Below are 15,219 nucleotides of genomic sequence, written 5' to 3'. Positions count from 1 at the left end.
TAACCCTACCCGAACCCTAACCCTAAACCAAACCCTAACCCTAAACCTAACCCGAACCCTAACCCTAACCCTCACCCGAATCCTAACCTAAACCCTAACCCTAACCCTAACCCTAACATGAACAGAAACCCGAAACCTAACCCTAACCCTAACCCTAACACGAACACTAAACCTAACCCTAACCCTAACCATAACGTGAACCCTAACCCTAACCCTAACCCTAACCCTAACCCTGACCCGGACCCTACCCTAACCCGAACCCTGACCGGAACCCGAACCCTAACCCTGACATGAATCTGAACACGAACCCTAACCTTAACCCGAACCCGAATCCCTAACACGAACCCAAACCCGAACCCCTAACCCGAACCCTAACCCTAACCCGAACCCTAGCCCTAACCAGAACCCGAATCCTAACCAGAACTCTAACCCTAACCCTAACCATACCCGAAATATAACCCTAAACCTAACCCTAACCCGAACCCTAACCCTAACCCGTACCCTAACACGAACCCTAACCCAAAACCTAACCCTAACAGTAACCCTAACCCTAACTCTCTCCTAATCCTAACCCTTACCCTAACCCTTACTCGAAACCGAACCTGAAACGTAACCCGAACCCTAAACCTAACACTAACCCTAACCCTCAGCCTAACACGAACCTGAACCCGAATCCTAACCGTAACCCTACTCGAAACAGAACCCTAACCCAAACCCTAACCCTAAACCGAACCATAACCCTAACCAGAACCCTAGCCCTAACCCGAACCCTAACCTTAATCCTAACCCTAACACGAAACCTAACCCTAACCCTAACCCAAACCCTAACCTTAACATGAACCTGAACCCGAAACCTAACCCTAACCCTAACCCTAACACGAAAACTAACCCTAACCCTAACCCTAACGCTAACGCGAACCCTAACCATAACCCTAACCCTAACCTTAACCCGAAACCGAACCCTAACCCGAACCCTAACCCTAACCCGAACCCTAACCCGAACCATAACCCTAACCCTAACCCTAAACCTGACCCTGACCCTTACCCTGACCCTAAACCCTAAACCCTGACCCTGACCCTGACCCTAACCCTAAACCGAACCCTGACCCGAACCTGAACACTAACCGTGATGCGAACTTGAACCCGCACCTGAACGCGAACCCCTAACCTGACCCCAAACCCGAACCCCTAATCCTAACCCTAACCCTAAACCTAACCCTAACCCGAACCCTAACCCGAACACCAATTCGAACCCTAACCCTAACCCTAACCCTAACCGAAAACGAACCCGAACCCGAACCATAACCCAAACGCGAACCCTAACCCGAACCCGAACCCTATCCCTAACTCTAAACTTAAACCCTAAAACCTCACCGTGACCCAAACACTAACCCTGATCCTGACCATGAACCTGACCCTGACCCTAGACCCTAAACCCTGATGCTGACCCTGACCCTAACCCAAACCCAAAACCTGACCTGAACCCTAACCCTAACCCTAACCCTAACCCTACCCGAACCCTAACCCTAAAACAAACCCTAACCGTAAACCTAACCCTAACCTGAAGCCGAACCCTAACCCTAACCCTACCCGAACCCTAACCCTAAACCAAACCCTAAACCTAACCCTAACCCTACCCGAACCCTAACCCTAAACCAAACCCTAACCCTAAACCTAACCCGAACCCTAACCATAACCCTCACCCGAATCCTAAACTAAACCCTAACCCTAACCCTAACCCTAACATGAACAGAAACCCGAAACCTAACCCTAACCCTAACCCTAACACGAACACTAAACCTAACCCTAACCCTAACCATAACGTGAACCCTAACCCTAACCCTAACCCTAACCCGAACCCGAACCCTAACCCTAACCCTAACCCTAACCCGAACCCTAACCGTAACCCTAACCCTAACCCGTACCCTCACCCTAACCCTAATCCCTAAACACTGACCTTGACCCTAACCCTAACCCTGACACTGACCCTGACCCTAACCCTAACCCGAACCCTGACCGGAACCTGAAGCCTAACCCTGACGCGAACCTGACCCCGAACCCAAACCCCGAACCTGAACCCGAAACCAAACCCCTAACCCTAAGCCTAACCCTAACCCGAATCCTTACATGAACCCAAACCCTAATGCGAACCCTCACCCGAACCCTAACCCGAACCCTATCACCTAAACCGAACCCGAACCTGACCCGAACCCTAATCACGAAACCTAACCCTGACCCTGATCATGACCCTTCCCTAACCCTCACCCTATACCCTTAAACCTGACCCTGAACCTAACCTTAAACCTGACACTGACCCTGACCCTAAACCCTAAACCCTGACACTGACCCTGACCCTCACCCTAACCCGAACCCTGACGCGAACCTGAACACTAACCCTGACGCGAACATCAACCCGAAACCTAACCCGAATCCTAACCCGAACCCTAACCCTAACCCTAACCCTAACCCTCACCCGAACCCTAACACGAACGCTAACCCTAACCCTGACTCTAACACTAACATTAAACTTAACCCTAACCCGAATCTGAGCCCTAACTCTAACCCTAACCCTATCCGAACCCTAACCCAAACCCAAACCCTAACCGTAACCCTAACCCGAAAACTAACCCTAACCCTAACCCTAACCCTAACCCTAACCCAACCCCGAACCCAAATCGTAACCCTAACCCTAACCGTAACCCTAACCCTAACCCTAACCATAATCGGAATCCGAACCCTAACCCTAACCCGAACCCTAACCCTAACCCTAACGCGAACCCGAACCCGAATCCAAACCCTAACCCTAACCCGAACCCTAACCCGAACTCTAACCCTAACCCTAACCCTAACCCTAACCCTAAACTACCCTAACCCTACCCGAACCCTAACCCTAACCCGAATCGTAACCTTAACCCTAACCGTAACCCTAACCCTAACCCTAACCCTAACCCGAACCCGAAACTTAACCCTAACCCGAACCCTAAACCTAACCCGACCCTAACCATAACCCTATCCCTAACCGGAAACCTAACCCTAACCCTAACCCGAACCCGAAACCGAACCCTAAACCTAACACTAACCCTAACCCTAACCCGACCCTAACCATAACCCTATCCCTAACCAGAAATCTGACCCTAACCCGAACCCGAACCCGAAACCGAACCCTAACCCTAACCCTAACCCGAAACCTAACCCTAACCCTAACCCTAACCCTGATCCGAACCCTAACCCTAACCCTAACATGAACCCTACCTCTAAACCTAACCCGAACCCGAAGCCAAACACTAACCATAACCCAAACGATACCCGAACCCGAACCCTAAACCAAAACCGATCCCGCACCCTAACCCTAACCCGAAACCTAACCCTAACCCTAACCATAACCGGAACCCTAACCCTGACTCGAACCCTAACGCTAACCCTATCCCTAACCTGAAAACTAATCGTAACCCTAACCCGAACCCTAACCCTAACCCTAACCGTACCCCTAACCCGAATGCTAACCCTAACCCGAACCCTAACCCTAAGCCGACCCTAACCCTAACCCTAACCCTAACCCTAACCCTAACCCTAACCCTAACCCTAACCCTAACCCGAACCCGAAGCCAAACACTAACCATAACCCAAACGATACCCGAACCCGAACCCTAAACCAAAACCGATCCCGCAACCTAACCCTAACCCAAAACCTAACCCTAACCCTAACCCTAACCCTATCCCTAACCGGAAACCTAACCCTAACCCTAACCCGAACCCTAACCCTAAACCTAACACAAAACCGAACCCGAACCCTAACCCTAACCCTAACCCTAACCGTACCCTTAACCCGAATGCTAACCCTAACCCGAACACTAAACCTAACCCGACCCTAACCCTAACCCTATCCCTAACCTGAAACCTAACCCTAACCCGAACCCGAACCCGAACAATAACCCTAACCCTAACCCTAACCCTAACACGAACCCAAACCCGAACCCGAACCCAAAATCTAACCCTAACCCGAACGCTAACCCAAACCCGAACCCTAACCCAAATCCTAACCCTAAACTTAACCCTAAAACGAACCCGAACCCTAAACCGAACCCTAACCCTAACCCTAACCCTAACCCTAACCCTAAACCTAACCCAAAACCGAACCCGAACCCTAACCCTAACCGTAACCCTAAGCCGAACACTAAACCTAACCCGACCCTAACCCTAACCCTATGCCTAACCTGAAACCTAACCTTAACCCTAACCCGAACCCGAACACTAAGCCTAACCCTAAAACATAACCCGAACCCTAACCCTAACCCGAACCCTAACCCTAACCCTAACCCTAATGAGAACCCGAACCTGAATCCAAACCCTAACCCTAACCCGAACCCTAACCCTAAGCCTAACCCAAACCCTAACCCGACCCGAACCCGAACCGTAACCCTAACCCTAACCCTAACCCTAACCTGAACCTAACCCTAACCCTAACTCTTACCCTAAGCCTAACCCGAACCCGAACCCTAACCCTACCCGTAACCCTAACCCGAACACTAAACCTAACCTGACCCTAACCCTAACCCTATCCCTAACCTGAAACCTAACCCTAACCCTAACCCTAACCCGAACCCGAACCCTAACCCTAACCCGAACCCTAACACGAACCCTAACCCTAACCCTAACCCGAACCCTAACCCGAAACCGAACCCGAACCCTAACCCTAACCCTAACCCTAACCAGAACCCTAACCCTAACCCTAACCCTTACCCTAACCCTATACCGAACCCGAACCCTAACCCTAACCCTAACCCTTACCCTAATCTTACCCGAACCCGAACCCGACCCCTAACCCGAAACCGAACCCGAACCCTAACCCTAACCCTAACCCGAACCCTAAACCTAACCCGAAACCTAACCCGAACCCGAACCCTAACCCGAACCCTAACGCTAACCCGACCCCTAACCCGAAACCGAACCCGAACCCTAACCCTAACCCTAACCCGAAACCTAACCCGAACCCGAACCCGAACCCGAACCCTAACCCTAACCCTAACCCTAACCCTAACCCTAACCCTAACCCTAACCCGAACCCTAACCCTAACCCTAACCCGAAACCTAACCCGAACCCGAACCCTAACCCGAACCCTAACCCTAACCCTAACCCTAACCCTAACCCTAACCCTAACCCTAACATGAACAGAAACCCGAAACCTAACCCTAACCCAAACCCTAACACGAACACTAAACCTAACCCTAACCCTAACCATAACGTGAACCCTAACCCTAACCATAACCCTAACCCGAACCCTAACCCTAACCCGAACCCTCACCCTAACCCGAACTCTAACCCTAACCATAATCGGAACCCGAACACTAACCCTAACCCGAACCCTAACCCTAACGTGAACCCGAACCCGAATCCAAAACCTAACCCTAACCCGAACCCTAACCCGAACTCTAACCCTAACCCTAACCCTAACCCTAACCCTAACCTAACCCTAACCCTAACCCGAACCCTAACCCTAACCCTAACCGTAACCCTAACCCGAACGCTAACCCTACACCGAATCGTAACCCTAACCCTAACCGTAACCCTAACCCTAACCCTAACCATAACCCGAACCCTAAACCAAACCCTAACCCTAAGCCTAACCCTAACCCTAACCCTAACCCTAACTCAAACCCTAACCCGAACCCTAACCCGAACCCTAACCCTAACCCTAACCCTAACTTAACCCTAACCCGAACCCGAACGCTAACCCTAACCCTAACCCTAACCCGTACCCTAACCCGAACCCGAACCCTTACCCGAACCCTAACCCTAAACTGAACCGTAACCCTAACCCGAACCCTAGTCCTAAACCGAACGCTAACCCTAACCTGAACCCTAAAAGGACCCTAAACCTAACCCTAACCCTCAGCCTAACCCAAATCCGAATTCTAACCCTAACTTAACCCTTACCCTAACCCTAACCTGAACACTAACCCTGACGTGAACTTGAACCCGAACCCTAACCTTAAACCAAACCCTAACCCTAACACTAACCCTCAGCCTAACCCGAACCCTAACCCTAACCATAAACCTAACCCTAAACCTCAGCCTAACCCTAACCCTAAACCTAACCCTAACCCGAACACAAACCCTAACCCTAAGCCTAAAGCGATTCCGAACCCTAACCCTAACCCTAACCCTAACCCTAATCCTAACCCTGAACCTAACCCTAACCCCAAACCCTAAAACCTGACCCTGACCCTAACCCTAACCATGACCCTCACCCTAAACCTAACGCTGACCCTGACACTGACCCTAATCCCTAAACCCTGACCCTGATCCTAACCCTAACCCGAACCCTAACCCTAACCAGAACCCTAACCCTAAGCTGAAACCTAACCCTAACCCGAACCCTAACCGTAACCCTAACCCTAACCCTAACCCTAAAACTAACCTGACCCTAACCCTAACCCTAACCCGAACCCTAACCATAACCCGTACCGTAACCCGAACCCGAACCCGAACCCTTACCCGAAACCTAACCCTAAGCCAAACCCTAACCCGAATACTAACCCTAACCCCATCCCTAACCCGAACCGGAACCCGACGCGAACTGTCAACCGAACACGAACCCTAACCCTAACCCTGACACTGACCCTGACCCTGATCCTGACCATGACCCTGACCCTAATCCTAACCCTAAACCCTAATACCTGACCCTCACCCCAAACCAAACCCTGACCCTGACCCTGACTCTAAACCCTAAACCCTGACCCTGACCCTGACCCTACCCTAACCCGAACCCTGACCGGAACCCGAACCCTAACCCTGACATGAATCTGAACCCGAACCCTAACCCTAACCCTAACCCTAACCCTAACCCGAACCCTAACCATAACCCGTACCGTAACCCGAACCCGAACCCGAACCCTTACCCGAAACCTAACCCTAAGCCGAACCCTAACCCGAACACTAACCCTAACCCCATCCCTAACCCGAACCGGAACCCGACGCGAACTCTCAACCGAACACGAACCCGAACCATGACACTGACCCTGACCCTGATCCTGACCATGACCCTGACCCTAATCCTAACCCTAAACCCTAATACCTGACCCTGACCCCAAACCTAACCCTGACCCTGACCCTGACTCTAAACCCTAAACCCTGACCCTGACCCTGACCCTACCCTAACCCGAACCCTGACCGGAACCCGAACCCTAACCCTGACATGAATCTGAACCCGAACCCTAACCCTAACCCGAACCCGAATCCCTAACACGAACCCAAACCCGAACCCCTAACCCGAACCCTAACCCTAACCCGAACCCTAGCCCTAACCCGAACCCTAACCCGAACCCGAATCCTAACCAGAACCCTAACCCTAACCCTAACCCTAACCATACCCGAAATATAACCTAAACCTAACCCTAACCCGAACCCTAACCCTAACCCGTACCCTAACACGAACCCTAACCCAAAACCCAGCCCTAACAGTAACCCTAACCCTAACCCTCTCCTAATCCTAACCCTTACCCTAACCCTTACTCGAACCCGAACCTGAAACGTAACCCGAACCCTAAACCTAACACTAACCCTAACCCTCAGCCTAACACGAACCTGAACCCGAATCCTAACCGTAACCCTACTCGAAACAGAACCCTAACCCAAACCCTAACCCTAAACCGAACCATAACCCTAACCAGAACCCTAGCCCTAACCCGAACCCTAACCTTAATCCTAACCCTAACACGAAACCTAACCCTAACCCGAACCCTAACCTTAACATGAACCTGAACCCGAAACCTAACCCTAACCCTAACCCTAACACGAAAACTAACCCTAACCCTAAACCTAACCCTAACGTGAACCCTAACCCTAACCCTAACCCTAAACCTAACCCTAAACCTAACCCTAACCCTAACGCTAACGCGAACCCTAACCATAACCCTAACCCTAACCTTAACCCGAAACCGAACCCTAACCCGAACCCTAACCCTAACCCGAACCCTAACCCGAACCATAACCCTAACCCTAACCCTAAACCTGACCCTGACCCTTACCCTGACCCTAAACCCTAAACCCTGACCCTGACCCTGACCCTAACCCTAAACCGAACCCTGACCCGAACCTGAACACTAACCGTGATGCGAACTTGAACCCGAACCTGAACGCGAACCCCTAACCTGACCCCAAACCCGAACCCCTAACCCTAACCCTAACCCTAAACCTAACCCTAACCCGAACCCTAACCCGAACACCAATTCTAACCCTAACACTAACCCTAACCCTAACCGAAAACGAACCCGAACCCGAACCATAACCCAAACGCGAACCCTAACCCTAACCCGAACCCGAACCCTATCCCTAACCCTAAACTTAAACCCTAAAACCTCACCGTGACCCAAACACTAACCCTGATCCTGACCATGAACCTGACCCTGACCCTAGACCCTAAACCCTGACGCTGACCCTGACCCTAACCCAAACCCAAAACCTGACCTGAACCCTAACCCTAACCCTAACCCTACCCGAACCCTAACCCTAAAACAAACCCTAACCGTAAACCTAACCCTAACCTGAAGCCGAACCCTAACCCTAACCCTACCCGAACCCTAACCCTAAACCAAACCCTAAACCTAACCCTAACCCTACCCGAACCCTAACCCTAAACCAAACCCTAACCCTAAACCTAACCCGAACCCTAACCATAACCCTCACCCGAATCCTAACCTAAACCCTAACCCTAACCCTAACCCTAACATGAACAGAAACCCGAAACCTAACCCTAACCCTAACCCTAACACGAACACTAAACCTAACCCTAACCATAACCATAACGTGAACCCTAACCCTAACCCTAACCCTAACCCGAACCCTAACCCTAACCCTATCCCTAACCGGAAACCTAACCCTAACCCTAACCCTAACCCTAACCCGAACCCGAACCCGAACCCCTAACCCTAACCCTAACCCTAACCCTACAAGAACCCTAACCCTAACCCTAAAACTAACCCGTACCCTGGCCCTAACTCAAACCCTAACCCGAACCCTAACCCTAACCCTAAGCCTAACTCAAACCCTAACCCGAACCCTAACCCTAACCCGAACCCGAACCCTTCCCTAACCCTAACCCATACCCGAACCCTAAACCTAACCCTACCCGAACCCTAACCCTAACCCAAACCCTAACCCTAACCCGAACCCTAACCGTAACCCTAACCCTAACCCGTACCCTCACCCTAACCCTAATCCCTAAACACTGACCTTGACCCTAACCCTAACCCTGACACTGACCCTGACCCTAACCCTAACCCGAACCCTGACCGGAACCTGAAGCCTAACCCTGACGCGAACCTGAACCCGAACCCAAACCCCGAACCTGAACCCGAAACCAAACCCCTAACCCTAAGCCTAACCCTAACCCGAACCCTTACATGAACCCAAACCCTAATGCGAACCCTCACCCGAACCCTAACCTGAACCCTACACCTAAACCGAACCCGAACCTGACCCGAACCCTAATCACGAAACCTAACCCTGACCCTGACCATGACCCTCACACTAACCCTCACCCTAAACCCTCAAACCTGACCCTGAACCTAACCTTAAACTTGACCCTGACCCTGACCCTAACCCTAAACCCTGACACTGACCCTGACCCTCACCCTAACCCGAACCCTGACCCTAACCCTAACCTGAACACTAACCCTAACCCTAACCCTAACCCAAACCCTAACCGTAACCCTAACCCTAACCCGAAAACTAACCCTAACCCTAACCCTAACCCTAACCCTAACCATAATCGGAACCCGAACACTAACCCTAACCCGAACCCTAACCCTAACCCTAACGTGAACCCGAACCCGAATCCAAAACCTAACCCTAACCCGAACCCTAACTCTAACCCTAACCCTAACCCTAACCTAACCCTAACCCTAACCCGAACCCTAACCCTAACCCTAACCGTAATCCTAACCCGAACGCTAACCCTAAACCGAATCGTAACCCTAACCCTAACCGTAACCCTAACCCTAACCCTAACCCTAACCATAACCCGAACCCGAAACCTAACCCTAACCCTAACCCTAACCCTAACCCTAACGCTACCCGAACCCTAACCCTAAACCAAACCCTAACCCTAAGCCTAACCCTCACCCTAACCCGAACTCTAACCCTAACCATAACCCCAACCCGAAACCTAACCCTAACAGTAACCCTAACGCGAAACCTAACCCTAACCCGAACACTAACCCTAACCCTAATCCTCACCGTAACCCTAACCCTAACCCTAACCCTAACCCTAACAGTAACCCTAACCCTAACCCTAACCCTAAACCTAACCCTAACCCTAACCCGAACCGTAACCATAACCCTAACCCTAACCTTAACCTGAAACCGAACGCTAACCGAAACCTGACCCGAACCAGAACACTAAACCTGACGCGAATTTGAACCCAAAACCTAACCCGAACCCGAACCCCGAACCCGAACCCCTAACCCTAACCCTAACCCTAACCCTACAAGAACCCTAACCCTAACCCTAAAACTAACCCGAACCCTGGCCCTAACTCAAACCCTAACCCAAACCCTAACCCTAACCCTAACCCTAAACCTAACTCAAACCCTAACCCGAACCCTAACTCTAACCCGAACCCGAACCCTTCCCTAACCCTAACCCATACCCGAACCCTAACCCTAACCGTCCCCGAACCCTAACCCTAACCCAAAACCTAACCCTAACCCGAACCCTAACCGTAACCCTAACCCTAACCCGTACCCTCATCCTAACCCTAATCCCTAAACACTGACCTTGACCCTAACCCTAACCCTGACACTGACCCTGACCCTAACCCTAACCCTAACCCTGACGCGAACATCAACACGAAACCTAACCCGAACCCTAACCCGAACCCTAACCCTAACCCTAACCCTAAACCTAACCCTCACCCGAACCCTAACACGAACACTAACCCTAACCCTGACTCTAACACTAACATTAAACTTAACCCTAACCCGAATCTGAGCCCTAACTCTAACCCTAACCTATCCGAACCCTAACCCTAACCCAAACCCTAACCGTAACCCTAACCCGAACACTAACCCTAACCCTAACCCTAACCCTAACCCTATCCGAACCCTAACCCTAACCCAAACCCTAACCGTAACCCTAACCCTAACCCGAACACTAACCCTAACCCTAACCCTAACCCTAACCCTAACCATAATCGGAATCCGAACACTAACCCTAACCCGAACCCTAACCCTAACCCTAACGCTACCCGAACCCTAACCCTAAACCAAACCCTAACCCTAAGCCTAACCCTAACCCTAACCCTAACTCAAACCCTAACCCGAACCCTAACCCGAACCCTAACCCTAAACCTAACCCTAACTTAACCCTAACCCGAACCCGAACGCTAACCCTAACCCTAACCCTAACCCGTACCCTAACCCGAACCCGAACCCGAACCCTTACCCGAACCCTAACCCTAAACTGAACCGTAACCCTAACCCGAACCCTAGTCCTAAACCGAAAGCTAACCCTAACCTGAACCCTAAAAGGACCCTAAACCTAACCCTAACCCTCAGCCTAACCCGAATCCGAATTCTAACCCTAACTTAACCCTTACCCTAACCCTAACCCGAACACTAACCCTGACGTGAACTTGAACCCGAACCCTAAACTTAAACCAAACCCTAACCCTAACACTAACCCTCAGCCTAACCCGAACCCTAACCCTAACCATAAACCTAACCCTAAACCTCAGCCTAACCCTAACCCTAAACCTAACCCTAACCCGAACACAAACCCTAACCCTAAGCCTAAACCGAATCCGAACCCTAACCCTAACCCTAACCCTAATCCTAACCCTGAACCTAACCCTAACCCCAAACCCTAAAACCTGACCCTGACCCTAACCCTAACCATGACCCTCACCCTAATCCTAACGCTGACCCTGACACTGACCCTAATCCCTAAACCCTGACCCTGATCCTAACCCTAACCCGAACCCTAAACCTAACCAGAACCCTAACCCTAAGCTGAAACCTAACCCTAACCCGAACCCTAACCGTAACCCTAACCCTAACCCTAACCCTAAAACTAACCCGACCCTAACCCTAACCCTAACCCGAACCCTAACCATAACCCGTACCGTAACCCGAACCCGAACCCGAACCCTTACCCGAAACCTAACCCTAAGCCGAACCCTAACCCGAACACTAACCCTAACCCCATCCCTAACCCGAACCGGAACCCGACGCGAACTGTCAACCGAACACGAACCCTAACCCTAACCCTGACACTGACCCTGACCCTGATCCTGACCATGACCCTGACCCTAATCCTAACCCTAAACCCTAATACCTGACCCTGACCCCAAACCTAACCCTGACCCTGACCCTGACTCTAAACCCTAAACCCTGACCCTGACCCTGACCCTACCCTAACCCGAACCCTGACCGGAACCCGAACCCTAACCCTGACATGAATCTGAACACGAACCCTAACCCTAACCCGAACCCGAATCCCTAACACGAACCCAAACCCGAACCCCTAACCCAAACCCTAACCCTAACCCGAACCCTAGCCCTAACCCGAACCCGAATCCTAACCAGAACTCTAACCCTAACCCTAACCATACCCGAAATATAACCCTAAACCTAACCCTAACCCGAACCCTAACCCTAACCCGTACCCTAACACGAACCCTAACCCAAAACCTAACCCTAACAGTAACCCTAACCCTAACCCTCTCCTAATCCTAACCCTTACCCTAACCCTTACTCGAACCCGAACCTGAAACGCAACCCGAACCCTAAACCTAACACTAACCCTAACCCTCAGCCTAACACGAACCTGAACCCGAATCCTAACCGTAACCCTACTCGAAACAGAACCCTAACCCAAACCCTAACCCTAAACCGAACCATAACCCTAACCAGAACCCTAGCCCTAACCCGAACCCTAACCTTAATCCTAACCCTAACACGAAACCTAACCCTAACCCTAACCCGAACCCTAACCTTAACATGAACCTGAACCCGAAACCTAACCCTAACCCTAACCCTAACACGAAAACTAACCCTAACCCTAACCCTAACGCTAACGCGAACCCTAACCATAACCCTAACCCTAACCTTAACCCGAAACCGAACCCTAACCCGAACCCTAACCCTAACCCGAACCCTAACCCGAACCATAACCCTAACCCTAACCCTAAACCTGACCCTGACCCTTACCCTGACCCTAAACCCTAAACCCTGACCCTGACCCTGACCCTAACCCTAAACCGAACCCTGACCCGATCCTGAACACTAACCGTGATGCGAACTTGAACCCGAACCTGAACGCGAACCCCTAACCTGACCCCAAACCCGAACCCCTAACCCTAACCCTAACCCGAAACCTAACCCTAACCCGAACCCTAACCCGAACACCAATTCGAACCCTAACCCTAACCCTAACCCTAACCGAAAACGAACCCGAACCCGAACCATAACCCAAATGCGAACCCTAACCCGAACCCGAACCCTATCCCTAACTCTAAACTTAAACCCTAAAACCTCACCGTGACCCAAACACTAACCCTGATCCTGACCATGAACCTGACCCTGACCCTAGACCCTAAACCCTGACGCTGACCCTGACCCTAACCCAAACCCAAAACCTGACCTGAACCCTAACCCTAACCCTAACCCTAACCCTACCCGAACCCTAACCCTAAAACAAACCCTAACCGTAAACCTAACCCTAACCTGAAGCCGAACCCTAACCCTAACCCTACCCGAAACCTAACCCTAAACCAAACCCTAAACCTAACCCTAACCCTACCCGAACCCTAACCCTAAACCAAACCCTAACCCTAAACCTAACCCGAACCCTAACCCTAACCCTCACCCGAATCCTAACCTAAACCCTAACCCTAACCCTAACCCTAACATGAACAGAAACCCGAAACCTAACCCTAACCCTAACCCTAACACGAACACTAAACCTAACCCTAACCCTAACCATAACGTGAACCCTAACCCTAACCCTAACCCTAACCCTAACCCTAACCCTGACCCGGACCCTACCCTAACCCGAACCCTGACCGGAACCCGAACCCTAACCCTGACATGAATCTGAACACGAACCCTAACCCTAACCCGAACCCGAATCCCTAACACGAACCCAAACCCGAACCCCTAACCCGAACCCTAACCCTAACCCGAACCCTAGCCCTAACCAGAACCCGAATCCTAACCAGAACTCTAACCCTAACCCTAACCATACCCGAAATATAACCCTAAACCTAACCCTAACCCGAACCCTAACCCTAACCCGTACCCTAACACGAACCCTAACCCAAAACCTAACCCTAACAGTAACCCTAACCCTAACTCTCTCCTAATCCTAACCCTTACCCTAACCCTTACTCGAACCCGAACCTGAAACGTAACCCGAACCCTAAACCTAACACTAACCCTAACCCTCAGCCTAACACGAACCTGAACCCGAATCCTAACCGTAACCCTACTCGAAACAGAACCCTAACCCAAACCCTAACCCTAAACCGAACCATAACCCTAACCAGAACCCTAGCCCTAACCCGAACCCTAACCTTAATCCTAACCCTAACACGAAACCTAACCCTAACCCTAACCCGAACCCTAACCTTAACATGAACCTGAACCCGAAACCTAACCCTAACCCTAACCCTAACACGAAAACTAACCCTAACCCTAACCCTAACGCTAACGCGAACCCTAACCATAACCCTAACCCTAACCTTAACCCGAAACCGAACCCTAACCCGAACCCTAACCCTAACCCGAACCCTAACCCGAACCATAACCCTAACCCTAACCCTAAACCTGACCCTGACCCTTACCCTGACCCTAAACCCTAAACCCTGACCCTGACCCTGACCCTAACCCTAAACCGAACCCTGACCCGAACCTGAACACTAACCGTGATGCGAACTTGAACCCGCACCTGAACGCGAACCCCTAACCTGACCCCAAACCCGAACCCCTAATCCTAACCCTAACCCTAAACCTAACCCTAACCCGAACCCTAACCCGAACACCAATTCGAACCCTAACCCTAACCCTAACCCTAACCGAAAACGAACCCGAACCCGAACCATAACCCAAACGCGAACCCTAACCCGAACCCGAACCCTATCCCTAACTCTAAACTTAAACCCTAAAACCTCACCGTGACCCAAACACTAACCCTGATCCTGACCATGAACCTGACCCTG

The sequence above is a fragment of the Ursus americanus genome, chromosome 19 (genome assembly GCF_024610735.1).
Source record: "Ursus americanus isolate L20-20 chromosome 19, mUrsAme1.1.p, whole genome shotgun sequence".
Classification (NCBI taxonomy): Eukaryota; Metazoa; Chordata; class Mammalia; order Carnivora; family Ursidae; genus Ursus; species Ursus americanus.
Note: the sequence above shows the minus strand (reverse complement) of the source record.